Source organism: Bubalus kerabau, chromosome 12 (assembly GCF_029407905.1).
Source record: "Bubalus kerabau isolate K-KA32 ecotype Philippines breed swamp buffalo chromosome 12, PCC_UOA_SB_1v2, whole genome shotgun sequence".
Classification (NCBI taxonomy): Eukaryota; Metazoa; Chordata; class Mammalia; order Artiodactyla; family Bovidae; genus Bubalus; species Bubalus kerabau.
Window position 1 is genome coordinate 67,658,281 of NC_073635.1, and position 17,655 is coordinate 67,675,935.

General features: G+C 35.4%; 1 long non-coding RNA gene across 1 annotated transcript in view; it reads right to left on the reverse strand.

The window, feature by feature from the left end:
- The window catches only part of LOC129624622 (uncharacterized), a 54,631-nt gene extending 52,244 nt beyond the window's left edge, over positions 1–2,387 (reverse strand). Inside the window, exon 1 of the long non-coding RNA XR_008701074.1 lies at positions 2,276–2,387. This is a non-coding gene — a long non-coding RNA (uncharacterized LOC129624622). The remainder of the gene's footprint in view (positions 1–2,275) is intronic.
- Between the last annotated feature and the right edge of the window lie 15,268 nt (positions 2,388–17,655).

The following is a 17,655-nucleotide window of genomic DNA, read 5'->3' on the forward strand; positions in this document are numbered from 1 at the left end:
ATTTAAATGGAAAATTCTCCTGGGCGTTTAAAAATATTTGCAAACAGATTGTTAAATGTGATGGATAAACAAAGGTAGTGTAGCTACAGCGTTAGTGACTGCTGCCAGCCAAGGATCAACTAGAAATTGAGATTGAGCAGCTGTGATGCTGCAGAGCAAGTTAATTGCCAAGATAATTACAAATAACGCATACAAAAATTAATTTCCACACAATTTTCAGGGTTAATATTATTATGTATTGAGAAGAGTGTGAAAGGCATTCTGGCCCATTGACCTATGAATGAATAAATGAAGGGAAAAAAAAAGAAGACAGGAATGTGGGAGGAAGGAAAGCAATCAGAAATTTACTACCATTCATCTCCCTACAATGATTCTGAACAGTTTTTCTCTCCTTCCTCACGTCCTCCCACAAACCCTTATTGAATTGCTGCCTATGTCTTAGGTATATACTAACATACAAAGAAAAACAGTTCTTGCGTCCATGGGACTTCTATTCTAGAATCAGGATGCATGTAAACAAACAAGGTAATTAAAGGCCAGGAATTTGAAGAGAATGAGGAGTGGAGGCTGTGGCATACAACTGAGGAAGGTCTTAATAAATGAGATTTGAACTGAATCCTAAAGAATGTGAGAGGAGGAAGCTTTTCTGATAAAACAGAGGGACTACATTGTGAACTGAGAGGACATTTTGTCCCAAGAGTCTAAGGTAGTCAAACACATTTATCATAGTGAAATACTATATAATAAACTGCTTTTCTCTTTCACTTTTCTTGAAGATAATCAAGATGTGATTAGCTCTGTTGTGACTAAGGACTGATTTGTTTCTGGGTACCATACCCAAAATCTAAGATATCAAAGGCAATTCTGAGCTTTAGACACTGTCGTTGTTCAGTCACTAAGTCAAGTCCAACTCTTTGCAAGCCCATGGACTGCAGCACACCAGGTTTCGCTGTCCTTCACTGTCTCCCCGTGTTCGCTCAAAGTCATGCCCATTGATTCAGATATAGCTAGAACCATAAAATATTATGGGCTTTATATTAGACTTACTTGTGAATATAGATTCTCTTTTCTGTGATTCATAGCTCACAATTTTAAAGATAAATCAGAGACCCCACTTGGCTATGGTTTCATTTCATTTTCTAGCAAAGGATAGAAACTATAATCACAATATTTCCTTAGAGAGTAACCCAGCAGCAAATTATCAATAAGCCTCAATGTTGTACTAACATCTTACTAGTATTATTTCTGTTAGCTCATACAGTTTGTGTATTAGCTACCAAACATTTCCACTATCTGTTATTATCATATTAGAGAGCTCATGCTGGTTTATATCTCCCTGATCTTTCTGCATAGAATGCCTCTACTCCTGTTTTCCAGCTGGTAAATTCCAAAGCAGGTATCACTTGCTCCAGGAAGATTTCCAATCACCCTTACTCATGCTTCTCTCTGGACCTATTAGATACCATTATCAGTTGATTATACAGGGTTTTTCATCAGCTACACTAGACTAGTGAACATTTTGATCACATATAGGAGGGCATGAATATTGATTTAGTAAAATGTTCATTGATGTTGGGAAGAAATGTCCTATAGGAGACCTTCCCTGTTCTGATTTCTGATGGTCAGTCACAATGATGTGAGAATCACTAAACTGAAAATCCTGTATTTTTTAATTCTTCAGATTAAATAAAGGGACTTTTTAAACAGCCCAGATTGGATTGTTCAAGCTCCAAGAGCTAAACCAGTTGTAGAGAGAAGTACCACAAGTGAGGAGTTGGATGACTTAATGACACCTTCCCAACAAAAGAGCCAAAATCTATCAATATTTTCTGGTGCCATTTAGCAAAGAAGTTAGGAAGGCTAGGCCAAAGACAATAATAAAACTGGGAGATTTTCTCAAACCTCGGGCTGCTTTATTTTGTGTTTGATTTTGCCCCTATGCCTAGTTTCCTATTGGGGTTAAAGTTGATGCTGTATGGCATTTTAAAAGAAATTGAGAAGAAGCTGGAATATTGGCTCTTCAAAGAAAGAAAAGAGTGAATGCAGAATTGAGCTTAGAAAGAATGTGTCATACAAGAAAATAATTATAAGAAAGAAAATGTGCTAGAAGCATACTTCATTTCTGCTTAAAGGTAACTGGAAAAGATCATTCCTTTTAGGAGTTAGTTAAAGCCAGGTCTTTAAAATATGCTTGGAATAATACCAACAATGGTAGACGAGTTATTTTTAAAACAACAGAGAATTTAGGACAAAGCTATAATCAAATTCCTCTTACCTAAAAGCAATGCACACGGGCATTTCATGGGAAACATCGACTATTCCGACAGCAAAGAATCACCGACAGTTTGGTTTGGAATGTTTGGTCCATTTAATAACAGTGAGCTCCCTTCACTCAAAAGAAAAACAAGTATGTTGGTTTACACTTAGAGACAGAGCTGATGTCACCATCATTTTGAGTGAATTAATTTGCTCTGCTATAGTTATAATTAATGGGTATGTCCCGCTTGCATATTTTAAGTGAGTATCTATTATATGGGGGTAAAGTTTATAAAGAAAGTTGTTCTGCCACAAGAGTGGTGTTTAGCCATGATGAAAAGTCTCAAGGAGAGCATGACTAATTATTAAATTCATAGATGCGAGAAGAGTCACTGCATTCACAAGTGTCTTCTTTTCATAATATTAATGAATGGGTTGATAGTATCAGTCTATCTAAAAGGTCACTCCAGCTATGACATTCCTTTGGTAATCCTTCCATCAATATTAAGACAAGAGTAAATGTCATGCTTGTGTGTGGTTTACTTTTAAAACCATTTAGCAAAGGCCAAGCCATTGTAATTCTTCTAGCCACTCAATGTAGAAGGAAGCCAGGGATTATTTTTATCTCCCTTCTGCAGTGGATCAACAGATGATGATGCTTCCACCAGTCAAACTAAAACATGAAAAACTCACCAAGGGCTCTCAACATACATCAGGATACCTTTAGTGTTGAAAGAAATGACCACTCTCTAGAAACATATATTCTTACAGGCAACGAGCTCAAACAAATATTATCAAAATGTTAAATGTGTAACAGGTACTATTTAAAAACCTTACTAAATCATTTATATACTTAATATCTGCTTCTCCTTTCTTCTCCAGTCTTAAAACATGTGAAATGACCCTTCAGAAAATAAGTATTTCTTATCACTTGTATGTAGTTATACATAGGACATGGAGAGATGACAACCATTAATTCATTTTCCATCTCCCTCTACCCAAATTAAGTTAGCTTTTGTGTTTAAAAGAACTTTTTTTTCCTAAAGAATAAGGTAGTTGAGAAAATTATTTTTCCTAAGTCATGCAACCACAAACATTTATAAGAGAAAGTACAGAGCACATGTCACAGCTATAGAGTTGTAACTATCATGGCAGGATAAAACCATTAACTACAGTTCTCCATGGAACACACAATCAATTGAAGAATCCTTCACATAGTGGTTTGGTCTGCTTGCTGAAAGCCATGTGAGGTGCTCTTCCTACCAGTCATTTGTTTAATCCATTAAGAGGTGACATATGTGTATTGAGAGGTGGTAAAATATGGTGGCAAAAAGCACAGACCCAGGAGACAGACTGCCTCTGTGTAAACCCCAGCCTATAATTTATTCCCTGTGTAACTTCAGACAACACTTCTCTGTGCATTACCAGCCTCCAGGCCTGTTTCTACATCTGTAAAATGAGGATACTAATAGTCCCTGCCTTATAGGGTTGTTGCATGGATGAAAGAAGTTATCATATATTAAGTGCTCACACAGAATCTGGTACATGAGAAGTTTTGTGGAAGTATGAGTTTCCATTGTTGTGATTACATGTGCTCCCTAGATCTCAGTGACTCAAAAATCAGTCCTCGAAATATGGATAGTAAATGTTCCCCAGTGACGGCTGTTGTAATACTGAATTGGAATATGGAGTAGAAATTGGTAGAACTGATTCCAAATGTCAGTTAATTTGGTCAGTTGACCTATAAAAATTATATAAACTATTAACAGAAATAAGCCATGGCTCTTACCATAAAGGACATTATAATCCCATGATGGAAAGTAATAAAAATGTGGGGTATAGAAAATGCTGAATAAATGCATGGACATCACTTGAAACTTTTCAAGTTTTTTTTTTTTTTAATTTGCGTGGAATATATGGAGTGAAAGATGTGTATGATTTTGGAAAGGGGAAATATAGCTGGGTAATGCAGTTTTTTTGTGCCTAAGGAGTCAGAGAGGTGTAGTAGGAGATGCTTAGACAAATAGATTAGATTTTACTTAGGAAAGTCGGGGAACTTAAATATTGAGATGAGAAAGCCAGAAGAAGTGTTAAACAGAACAGAGATAAAATTGAATCTGATTTTTAGAAATATAATATGGCAGTACTATGGAGAATTATGTGAAAATTTTGGTAAACTATTCTGGTAAAACATTGCTTTGAATTTATGCTTTGAACTTTCACATCCACCCCAACCCAGTTCAGAAATTAGAAAATTAAATAAAAAATATCAAATGTTCAGTTCAGTTCAGTCACTCAGTAGTGTCCGACTCTTTGCAACCCCATGACTTGCAGCACGCCAGGCCTCCCTGTCCATCACCAACTCCCGGAGTTCACTCAGACTCACGTCCATCGAGTCAGTGATGCCATCCAGCCATCTCATCCTCTGTCGTCCCCTTCTCCTCCTGCCCCCAATCCCTCCCAGCATCAGAGTCTTTTCCAATGAGTCAACACTTCTCATGAGGTGGCCAAAGTATTGGAGTTTCAGCTTTAGCATCATTCCTTCCAAAGAAATCCCAGGGCTGATCTCCTTCAAAATGGACTGGTTGGATCTCCTTGCAGTCCAAGGGACTCTCAAGAGTCTTCTCCAACACTACAGTTCAAAAGCATCAATTCTTCGGTGCTCAGCCTTCTTCACAGTCCAACTCTCACATCCATACATGACCACAGGAAAAACCATGGCCTTGACTAGCCGGACCTTTGTTGGCAAAGTAATGTCTCTGCTTTTGAATATGCTATCTAGGTTGGTCATAACTTTCCTTCCAAGGAGTAAGCGTCTTTTAATTTCATGGCTGCAGTCCCCATCTGTAGTGATTTTGGAGCCCCAAAAAATGAAGTCTGACACTGTTTCCACTGTTTCCCCATCTATTTCCCTTGAAGTGATGGGACCAGATGCCATGATCTTCATTTTCTGAATGTTGAGCTTTAAGCCAACATTTTCACTCTCCACTTTCACTTTCATCAAGAGGCTTTTGAGTTCCTCTTCACTTTCTGCCATAAGGGTGGTGTCATCTGCATATCTGAGGTTATTGATATTTCTCCCGGCAATCTTGATTCCAGCTTGTGTTTCTTCCAGTCCAGCGTTTCTCATGATGTACTCTGCATAGAAGTTAAATAAGCAGGGTGACAAAGTACAGTCTTGACATACTCCTTTTCCTATTTGGAACCAGTCTGTTGTTCCATATCGAGTTCTAACTGTTGCTTCCTGACCAGCATACAAATTTCTCAAGAGGTAGATCAGGTGGTCTGGTATTCCCATCTCTTTCAGAATTTTCCACAGTTTATTGTAGACAAGGCAATACTCAATGGATCAGAAAAGGAACAAAAACCCAGAGTGGTGAGAACTCTGACATTAAGCTTCAGTACACTAATATTTTGATTCAAAAGCAAGAAGAGTTATTTCATTTACTGAAATAAGTCATAGAAAGACAAATATTGTATATTTTCACTTATATGTGGAATCTAAAAAACAAATGAGCAAATATGACAAAACTGAAACAGACTCATCAACACAGACAACAAACTAGAAGTTGCCAGAGGGGTACGAAATAGGTACAGGGGTAAGAGGTAACAACTACCAATTATGAAATAAATAAGTCACAGAGATGTACAGCACACAGAACATAGCCAGTAATACTGTAATAATTTTGTATGGTGCATAGAGTATAAAAATATTGAGTCACTATGCCATACACCTAAAACTATATTGTAAGTCAACTGCACTTCAGTAAAATGTAAAAAAGCAGAAGAGTGACTTTTGGAGTAATGAGGAAAAGAAGAACCATGAGTGTGATGCAGGAGTACAGCGTAGGCAGCCAAAGAATCTCACTGTTTCATGGGAAAAGCTGAACACAGCTGCCTACCTGACTGGAACTTCAGCTTTTATACAGGTATATATATCTGAAGAAAGCATGAAAAGTTACCTGAACTGAACTTGATCCAAATTAATCTTTTACCAACTTTATGAGAGGGAAGGAGCCCTCAGTGAACAACTTGGAATCTATATTAACTTTGATGCTTTTGAACTGTGGTGCTGGGGAAAACTTGAGAGTCCCTCGGACAACAAGGAGATCCAGCCAGTCAATCCTAAAGGAAATCAGTCCTGAATATTCATTGGAAGGACTGATGATGCTGCAGCTCCAATACTTTGGCCACCTGATGCAAAGAACAGACTCTTTGAAAAAGACCCTGACGCTGGGAAAGATTCAAGGCAGAAAGAGAAGAGGGCAACAAAAGATAAGATGGCTAGATGGCATCACTGATTCAGTGGACATGAACTTGGGCAAACTCTGGGCAACAATGAGGGACTGGGAAGCCTGGCATGCCACTGTCCATGGGGTCATGAAGAGTCAGTTGTGACTTGGCAACTGAACATTTGGCCTTGAAGCATAGGGAATATTGCATCCAACATAAGTACCCTACAAGAATACTCCCCATGGAAGAAGAAAAACTAAAAGAAAAATGACCAACAAACTTGCCAGTGGAAAAATTAATTCACTGGCAAAATGGAAGATAAGAACAATTAGAAACTGTCTTTCAAATATGAAATGTATGATTCCCAAAGTATAACATTAATAATACTTGTTTTAAAAATGATAAATTATGAAACAAACAACAGACACATATTAACCAGGATGAAGTGGACAAAAAAAAAATTCCCTCAGAAAACCAGGAAACAAAGACTGCAATTATTAAAATGAAAATAAAATTAATCACATATAATTAAATTTATCTTAAATCAGTCAAATGGAAAGCAATAAGCTTAAAATAATGATAACTCATGTAGGACACAATAAATAATTTTTAATGAAATAATTTTTAAAACATTTTGAATGAAACATTTTAAACACAGAAAACAGATTAGAAGTGCCACAGTATGTTTAATTCAAGAGAAAGAATTGAGTGGCATAAAAAATATTTTAAGAATGACTGAGAATTTTGCAGATGTAAAGAATAACAGGTTTTGGTTGAAAATTCGTATCTATTGCTGAATAGCATAAGAAATAAATCTCTATCTTGATATGGAATTTATTAAGTATAAAACACTAGAAAGAAAAGAAGGGGTATTATATAATGAGACAAAGGAAGAGGCTGGTGAGAACATATAATAATTTTGAATTTGTGTGTACCTAAAATCATGAATAAGTGTTTTTAAAAATCATGAGAACTTACAAGGAAGTATGGGAATATGGCAAAATCTCTCTCTCAGATGATGATAAAACATGTAAGAAAAAAGTCCACAAAGATACAGACAATGTGACATTAAAAACCAGCAAAAATATATTATTCATATTAATAGAGAAATTTGAATTCCACAAATACAAAATGTATGCTTTTAAAGCATACATGGAAACCTTAACAAAAGTTAACCACACATTAGACGGAAAAGAAATACAAATACATTTCAAAGAATAGCATTCTAAAGACCACATTTTTGACAGTGATAACACTGAGAACTTTTCTAAGGCTTTCTATTTTGGTTTCTGATTAGAGGATCAAAATATCAAGGCTAATTATAATGAATGTCAATTTACCCAGGAAATATAAAACCTGTTTTCAAAAACACAATTGTAAAACTCAAAGAATTGCAGCTCTCTATAGAATTTGTGATTACTTAAATATGAGTGTATTCTGTTATTGTGCTTTTGACCTAAATCTTATTAACCTGTTTCTTGATTTATGTTCTCATCTTTAAAATAAGGTGATTCAAGCACATAAGAGTTAGAATTCCTTCCAGTTCAGTAATTACATGACAATGCATCTTTTATTCTTTCAACTTTGTATTTTCTCCTTGTTTCTTATACAAATAGTTTGCCTCCCTTAAAATGCAACTAAAGAAGATAGGTTGGAGGATCTGACAAATCTCACCTTGAGTCATGTTCTGCCATTCACTAATGGTATAACTTTACATAAGCTATTTATACTTTTAGCTCAGCTCTTCCATCTCTGAAAGGAAGGAGAAAATGAATTCTATCTCAGTTTTTAATGATGTGAAAATGTTTTGTAAGTTCAATCAATGCTTCTCAAAAAAATTGGAGAGTACCTACTAAATGCTAGGCATTAAGAGTAATAGAAAGATGGACAGCTAGTGTGTAGACTATAGAATGCATACTGTTAATTCCATCCCTCTTCATATCTTACCTGTCTCCCCATCTTTCTTAATAACTTCTTTAGATATTAGATAGGTAAATTCCTATCTCCAAACACTAGTATATTATTTAGCACCACAAGCTACGCTGCTTCATTTGTGTTAGACTCACCATACACAAAAGTATCGACAAGGAAGTCTCCCCATGGGAAAACTAGACACGTGAAGCATAAGCATATTTTTGTGGTTCTATCAAATTCCAATATCAGACATGGTTTATGGATATTTGTTGATGGTATTTATTAAGTATCATAATATAAAAGCCTTTCAACTGTTTGCAAGATACAATAGTCAGTAGGACAGGCACTTTTCCTGTTTTTTCATAATTCATACTAAATTGATGCAGGAAGATAGCATGCGATGCTTTTTTGGTTTCTGAGTGTGAAACAAAAAGTGGATCACTTATATATGTTTTTCCTGCTGGAAATTATATATTCTCCCTATCGAGGATCTTGTAGAGGATTTGAGAAAAGAAAATTAGTTAGTTTGCCTTATATGATGATAACCTACCCTGTAATTCAAGCAAATTTATTTCTCAAGATATAAAAGTATAAGGCATTCAGACAGAAATATTATCTCAGCTGTTTGTAGAATTTTCATATCTATTTTTAATATAATCTTTAAATTTCATACCAGCAATGGAGTATGATTCCCTTGCTGTAATTTTTCACCTTTACAATAAAGATTTCACTTTTGGCTGTGGCAAATTTTCCTTTTCATAGCATTGAAATATTTCTAATTTATGGTCAAATGGATATTAAGCAAACAAATTAAAACTCAAAAATTAAAGTGATAATAACTTAATTATAAATACATTGCCATAAGAAAATCTAAAATCTTCAGATTTAGGGACACATACAGACTAAAAGTTAAGGGATGGAATAAGGTGTTCCATGTAAATGGAAATCAAAAGAAAGCTGGAATAGCAATACTCATATCAGCCAAAGTAAGTTTTAAAATAAACATTATTACAAGAGACAAAGGACACTACATAATGATCAAAGAATCAATCCAAGAATAAGATATAACAAATGTAAATATATGCACCCAACATAGGAGCACCTCTATATATAGGGAAAATACTAACAGCCATAAAAGAAGAAAGCAACAGTAAGACAATAATATCGCAGACTTTAACCCCACTTTCATTAATGGACAGATTACACAGAAAATGAATAAGGAAACACAGACCTATTAGAACAGATGGACTTAATTGATATTTATAGAGCATTTTATCCAAAAACAAGAGAATGTACATTCTTCTCAAATGCCTATGGACATTCTCCAGGCCTGATCACACGCTGGGCCACAAAGTGAGTCTCAGTAAATTTAAGAACACTGAAATTATATCAAGCATCTTTTCTGGCCACAATACTATGAAATTGGAAAACTACAAGAAAAAAATCTATAAAACACAAACACATGGAAGCTAAACAATATGCTGCTGCTGCTGCTAAGTCACTTCAGTCGTGCCCGACTCTGTGCGACCCCATAGACAGCAGCCCACCAGGCTCCCCTGTCCCTGGGATTCTCCAGGCAAGAACACTGGAATGGGTTGCTATTTCCTTCTCCAATGCATGAAAGTGAAAAGTGAAAGTGAAGTCACTCAGTCGTGTCCGACTCTTAGCGACTCCATGGACTGCAGCCTACCAGGCTCCGCCGCACATGGGATTTTCCAGGCAAGAGTACTGGAGTGGGGTGCCATTGCCTTCTCCAAAACAATATGCTACTAAATAACTAATGGATCACTGAAGAAATCAAAGAGGAAATCAAAAAGTACTTAGAACCAAATGAAAAAACAATGATCTAAAACCTATGGGATTTATCAAAAGAAGCTCTGAAAGGACAGTTTATAGTAATAGAGTCTTACCTCAGGAAACAAGAAAAATCTCAAATAAATAACTTAACTTTACACCTATAGTGACTAGAGAAAGAAGAACAAAGAAAATTAAAAGTCAGTAGAAGGAATGTTTTTGCATTCCTATACACTAACAACTGGAATCAAGATTGTGAGGAAAAACATTAATAACTTCAGATATGCAGATGACATCACCCTTATGGCAGAAAGCAAAGAGGAATTAAAGAGCCTCTTTATGAAAGTGAAAGAGGAGAGTGAAAGTTGGCTTAAAACTCAACATTCAGAAAACTAATATCATGGCATCTGGTCCCATCACTTCATGGCAAATAGATGGGGAAACAATGGAAACATTGACAGACTATTTTTTTGGACTCCAAAATCACTGCAGATGACTGCAACCATGAAATTAAAAGGCACTTGCTCCTTGGAAGAAAAGTTATGACAAACCTAGACAGTGTTTGAAAAAGCAGAGAAATTACTTTGCCAACACTGGTCTGTATACACAAAGCTATGGTTTTTCCAGTAGTCATGTATGGATTTGAGAGCTGGACAATGAAATAGGCTGAGCACCAAAGAATTGATGCTTTCAAACTGTTGCTGAAGAAGAACTCTCGAGAGTCCCGTGGACAGCTAGAAGATCAAATCAGTCAATCTTGAAATCAACCCTGAATATTCATTGGAAGGACTGATGCTGAAGCTCCAATACTTTGGCCACCTGATGCAAAGAGCCCACTCATTGGAAAGACCCTGATGCTGGGAAAGACTGAAGGCAGGAGGAGAAGGAGACAACAGAGGATGAGACGGTTGGATGGTATCACTGACTCAATGGACATGAGTTCGAGCATACTACAGAAGACTGTGAATGATAGGAAAGTCTGGCATGCTGCAGTCCATGGGGTGACAAAGAGTTGGACACAACTGAGCGACTGAACAACAACAACGAAAGTTCAGAAAGAGAAATTAAAGAAACAATCCCATTTCCCATCACATCAGAAAGAATACAATACCTAGGAATAAACCTGCATAAATTACTATAACACCCAAGGCAATTTACAAAAAGCCCAAATGCCAAAGCAATCTTATGAAAGAAAAATTAAGCTGTAGGAATCACACTCCTTGACTTCATTTTATACTACAAAGCTACAGTCATCAAAAAGTACAGTACTGGCACAAAAACATAAATATAGATCAATGCAACAGTATAGAACTCCCAGAAATAACTCCATGCACCTATGGTCAATTAAGACTATACGATGGAGAAAAGAGAGTCTCTTACATACATAGTGCTGAGAAAACTGGATTAGCTACATGTAAAAAATTGAAATTACATTATTCTTTGACACCATACAGAAAAATAAATTCAAAATGGATTAAATACCTAAATGTAAGACCAGATACTGTAAAACTCGTAGAGGAAAACAAGGTAGAACACTCTCTGACATAAATTGTAGCAATATCTTTTTGGATCTGTCTCCTAGAGTAATGGAAATAAAAATGAACAAATGGGACCTAATTAAACTCAAAAGCTTTTTTTTTTTTTTTTCACAGCAAAGGCAACTGTAAACAAAAGGAAAAGATAACCCACAAGTTGGAAGAAAATATTTGCAAACAATGTGACTGACAAGGAATTAACCTCTGAAACAGCTCATATAAAAAAGACAACCCAATCAAAAAATGGGCAGAAGGCCTAAATAGACATTTCTCCTAAGAAGATATACAGATGGCCAAAAGGCACATGAAAATATACTTATTATCTCTATATTAGAGAAATTCAAATCAAAACTACGATGAGATGTCACCTCAGACTGGTCAGAATGGCCATCATCAAAAAGTCCACAAACAATAAATGCTGGGCAGGGTGTGGAGAAAAGGAGACCTTCTTACACTGTTGTTAGGAATGTAAATTGGTACAGCCACTATGGAGAACAGTATGGAGGTTCAATTAAAAAAAAAAACCTAAAAATAGAGCTACGATATGATCCAGTAACCCCACTGCTGGGCAAATATCTGGAGAAAAACATGCTCTAAAAGTATACATGCACCCCAATATTCACTGCAGCACTATTTACAATAGCCAAAACATAGAAGCAATCTTAATATCCACTGACAGAGAAGTGGAAACAAAAAGTGTGGTACATATATACAATGAAATATTACTCAGCCATTAAAAAGAATTAAATCATGTCATTTGCAGCAACATGGATAGACCTGGACATTATCATACTAACTGATGTCATACAGAGAAAGACAAATATTGTATGACATCACTTACATGCCAAATCAAAAAAAAAAAGGTACAAACGAACTTATTTATGAAACAAAAACATACTCAGAGAACAAACTATAGTTATCAGGTGGGAGAGGTTGGGGGGATAGATTGAGAGATTGAGATTGACATGAATACATGGCTCTATTTGAAATAGATAACCAACAAGGACCTTCTGTATAGCATTAGAACTCCGCTCAGTATTCTGCACTAACCTAAAGGGGGAAAGAACTTGGGAAAAGAATAGATGCATGTGTATGTATAATTGAATCACTTTGCTGTACACCTGAAACTAATATAACAATGTTAATCAACTATACTCCAATATAAGATAAAAATTTTTTAAATAAAAATAATTTTATGATTTGTATTAACTGTTCTAAATGAACTCCAGTCCCCAAATATGTAATATCCTTGACCCCTCACCTCTTTTTTTGCTTTGTCTCTAAGAAAGATTGCATATAAATCATTAGAAATAGGTTAATTAAAAAGATCTTCAGAAAAGATTCCAATTCTGCTTTCCTTAGCAATCTGTTGAAACACTTGGCATGACTTCCACTTTTCTTTCAGTGAAACAAAGTTCCCTCTTGTAGCTACTTCCCCCTTCCTAGAGTAAATGAGGGTGTATAAACATCTTGACATACACGTAAGTGGCAAAGTGGCTGATCTCACACTGATTTCACATACTTTAAAATCTCTCCTGTCCAGAAAATCTTTCTCGCATCCACTCAGATTAAGATTAGGCTACTATGTCCAAGGGAACACATACTAATATAAAATGTTTCTATGTTACAATGGCAGACTGCTCTGTATATTCATTCTTTCAAAATGACTTAATGTTTACATGAGCTAGATATTGTTCTTTATTCCATGACCATATTAACACATGATACCTGATCAGATAAATTAATCTCAAGTTTTTCTGAAAAGATAGCAAGGAATGGTGCACATGATATTTAAAGATTTGCAGTGGAAGTTGAGGAGGGGATCAGAAATGTCTAGGAAATGAATTTAAAGGCACAAGGTATTTAAGATGAAATGTAAGCAAAATCAGGTAAGAAGTGAGGGGTGAGAGGTAGTAATCGGTACCAAGTTTGAGAGGGGTCCTTTCAGTGGATTTCCATTATAAAATTGTTTTGATGCATCTTGTTGGGTCCTATAAAATGTTAGCGTTTGATTGTTAGCACTGATAGAACCATGGAGTCATTTCAATGAAATAAACCATCCCAACACTCTCCACCTACATTTTCTAAATATGTGTCAATTTCCCCCTTTTCTTTGCCATTTAACTGTAGATAAGTATGCATTCAAATAATGTGTGCCATCAGGGAAGAGAAGAAAGAGAGGAATACAAAGGACAGAATATCAGCTCTGGTTTAAGCTTCCCATCACTTTATATCATTTTGCTAGTGTTTAAAATCTGTCCTACCTGGAGATGTTGTCTAGTTCTTACCTTACTATCAATTCCAGTTTCAAGGACATGATAACACCTCTGGTTCTTCAAATCTATCCAAAACTAAATAACCACTCTCTCTTTTTCCCTTGCACACAAGGCAAAAATTACAAAACCATTTACTTTGATCCAAGTATTCTGTTTATAGCATGTTCAAAGCTTCCAGACTTCTGACAAAAATATCCTTTTTTCAGAAGTAAGAGCTATGTATAATCACTGGCATTTCAATCACTGGTATTCACTATGAGATTTACATCAATAAACTTTCTTCTCAGAACCAAGACAGGCACACTGCTATCACTCCTCTGATACACAATCTGTGGCCTCTTCTCACTTCCTGAAGTTACAAAAGTCATTTAATAAGAACCAAAGGTCAACCCCTCTTTCAGTCATGTGCTTAAGTCTAACCCTAGCAACACTGTCTGTGGGATGTCTCTTTGTGAGATAAGACATGTAACAGCAGTTTGTAGAATGTGAAAGCTTTGTCAGTATCACATGTTTTTGATAGAAGTGTGTCTAAATCTTCCCAAGTGTGAATTTCCACTAACTAATAAACCCTGTATAACTGGAATAACTAAACTTTTAGTGGGTGTTACTGCCCCTTTTGGGGAAAATACAAGAGATAGTTTAGAAAAGAAACAGAGGCAAAGAATGATACAGATATAAATGGTAAAGGGTCCTACAATGCCCATTTCCCTCAATTTGCAGATAGAGTCCTAAGCAATTTACTGACTTTCAATGATATAAAACCAGTTAAGAGCCAAACAAGAATTTAACTTTGACGTTAATTTTGAAAAATACCCTAGTTTAAGGGTTTTGTTTTTTCCTTAGAGGAGGGTGAAAAAATGTCAAATTTTCCAACTCTAACAAATATTTTTAGTATTCTTTTATCCATTTATAGTTCTCTTAAATGATGACAATTTCCATACTGGTATGTGTCAAAAGTTACTATTAGCAAGAATGTAAGGTCATTTCAAAACTTAGAAAGTATTTCTAATTACTCCTGACTTTCAAATGTGACAAAACAAGAGGAGAAATCCCTTTTTGTAAAGCAACATCTACCAAAATTATGATTAAAATTATATGTCTGTGTATAAATGAATGTATATACATTTATATACCTAAATGTTCTATCTATAAAATCTCTCTCTCATCATCTAAACCACTTTAAAAAAGTAAAGCCTTTCAACACACTTGCCTTGGTTAAATATTACTTATGACCATTTCAAAGTATTTGGGATCCGACAAAATGAATGCAGTTCAAAAACATTCACATGTCTACACGATGAGCAGGACAAAGCATTTTTACTGAGGTGTTTGGTGCCTGAGGCTTATGATTTATACGCTGCGAAAGAATTTCCTGGAATGTGGGCTGGAATATTCTAGATTTTGAACACATTCCCCAAAATGTTAAGTACTTTTGGAAAATGGAAAAGGAAATGCTGACATTTCTTTGTTTAACTTGGCTGGAAGTGTTTTTAAAAAACCACTTTCCTCAATAGGTTAATATTTATTAAGCAAATAAAAAATATTCTGCATTAGAGCCAGCATAAAAGTGGTACTCAGGAAAGTATGTCAAATTTATTTTAAAGAGTAGTTAAATGTTTTATAGAAATAATGCCAATCTGAACACTGTATCAATAATGTACCACTAATATGGCCTTTCTATGATTATGAATAATCAGATCTCAAAGCACAAGCACAGCAACCTCAAGTGATGTGGCCTAGTTCTTTGTCTTAAACAATTAAACTATTCAACAGAGTGAGCCTGTAACATCTTTTTTTTTAAATCTCCATTTTAGACACTTCAGAGCCCAATTCCCTTTACAACTGAGAAAGTTTTTTCTTTTGTGTAATATCTATATTCTTATTGTAGCATTACTGTATAATCTCTTGTTCTATTCTTCCTAAAATGATTTATAAGCTAGGGTCTTGCCTTAACAGCTTTGTCTTCTCAAATTTTATATAAGCCTACATTTTAAACTTTTCTTTGTAGATTTTATTCTTCAACCTTTTGATTATGTTCATTTACTTTGATCTGAAAAGACCACAGAATCCAATTTTGCATTAAAAGGGCTAATATCTGTCTGAAATTAATAAGTGGATGATAGGTGTTACATAGTACAAGCTAATTCATTTATTGTGTCTCTTAATAATGGTTTGCTTAACACATAGATACCACATTCATATTTTCACCCAAAAACGTAATCCATAGTGACTTAGAATTGTATATTCTAAACCAGTGGAAGGCAAATGTAAAGACTTTTCTGAACGAGAAGGCCCCAGTCGGATCTTTAGAAGAAAGGAAGTGGCGGTGTGGACAGGTGGTGAGAACTCAAGATTCTTGTAACTGAGAAGTCAACTTTGGGGCCCAGGATTTTCTCCACCCACTAGGAATTCTTGCAGTAGTCAGCATGTGGTTTATAAATAAAATCCAGATCACTCATATGAAGCATCCTTCAAACTACTTAAAGTAAACCACAAATGTTCTTGTCCTCTAATATTTAGTGCTAAAATAGACCTTTCTTAGAGCCCTCAAGTGACAAAAAATGCTATTTATTTTATTAGGACACAGTGGAATGTAATAGTAAAAGCAGCCTTCAACATTAGATACATATAGGTTTGAGGAAAAGCTCTTCCACTTACTAGTTGTGAATTACGAGGCAACTTATTTTTTCATTTTTAATCTGTTCATCTGCTCTACAGAGATTCTAATACTTCATAGAGCTGTTGTGAAAAGTAAAAGGGATCATATATGTAAAGTCCTTAGCACAATATCTGAAATTTAGCAAGCATGGTAAAAGATTTTTATTGTTATATTTGTATATTTATTACTAATATTATGGTTGTATAACTTTGTGTGGTAATGGAGAGCTGGTTTACTGATAATCCCCACACACAAAAACAGATTTCAGCAGTTTGGGACACTAGAGAAGCTACTAGAATAAAGACAAATAACTAAAAGTAAAAGGAGGAGAAGGGTTAAAACTCAATGTATCCATTTTGGTGGATAAGTCATCTATATCACTCATTCCTAAGGTCGTTGTGTGGAAAAGAATGAATTATTTTTTAGTTATGCTTTGAAACCTAAGAGAGATTAACAAAACTGAGATTAGAGTCAGGTCTCCCATGGCCACTGCTTGACTATGTGCTCTCAGTTTGAGGTGAGATTCCTTGCGTTATTCTTCGGGCATTTGTTGGCCTTGTATCATTTTGCCTCCTTTTCAGAATTCAGTGTTGGCAGCTGGAAAGCGACTGGCATTTGTTTCTTCTGGCAAAAAGAAGTGCCAGGAGGGTGACTGAGAGCGTTGTTTATAGAGTAACTTGGTGTTAGGGAACATTTTTGATCTTTGGGCTTTCATCCCAAGGAAAACCATGAGGGAAGTTGCAAACACTAAAAATTATTTCCTTTATTGTAAAACTGGAATGACAACAGGATTTTTTTTAAGTGCCTATTTATAAGTACATTGATTTATCCTTAGGAACTTTATTACATAACACTGGATAACTGATTTGGCTTGTTCAGGAATGAATATGCCAGATACTGATTTTACCTAATTTATTTTAAATGGGTGATTTATTTTAAATGTGAAAGCAGTTGTACACATGAATATATACACCATGTCATCAGCAAA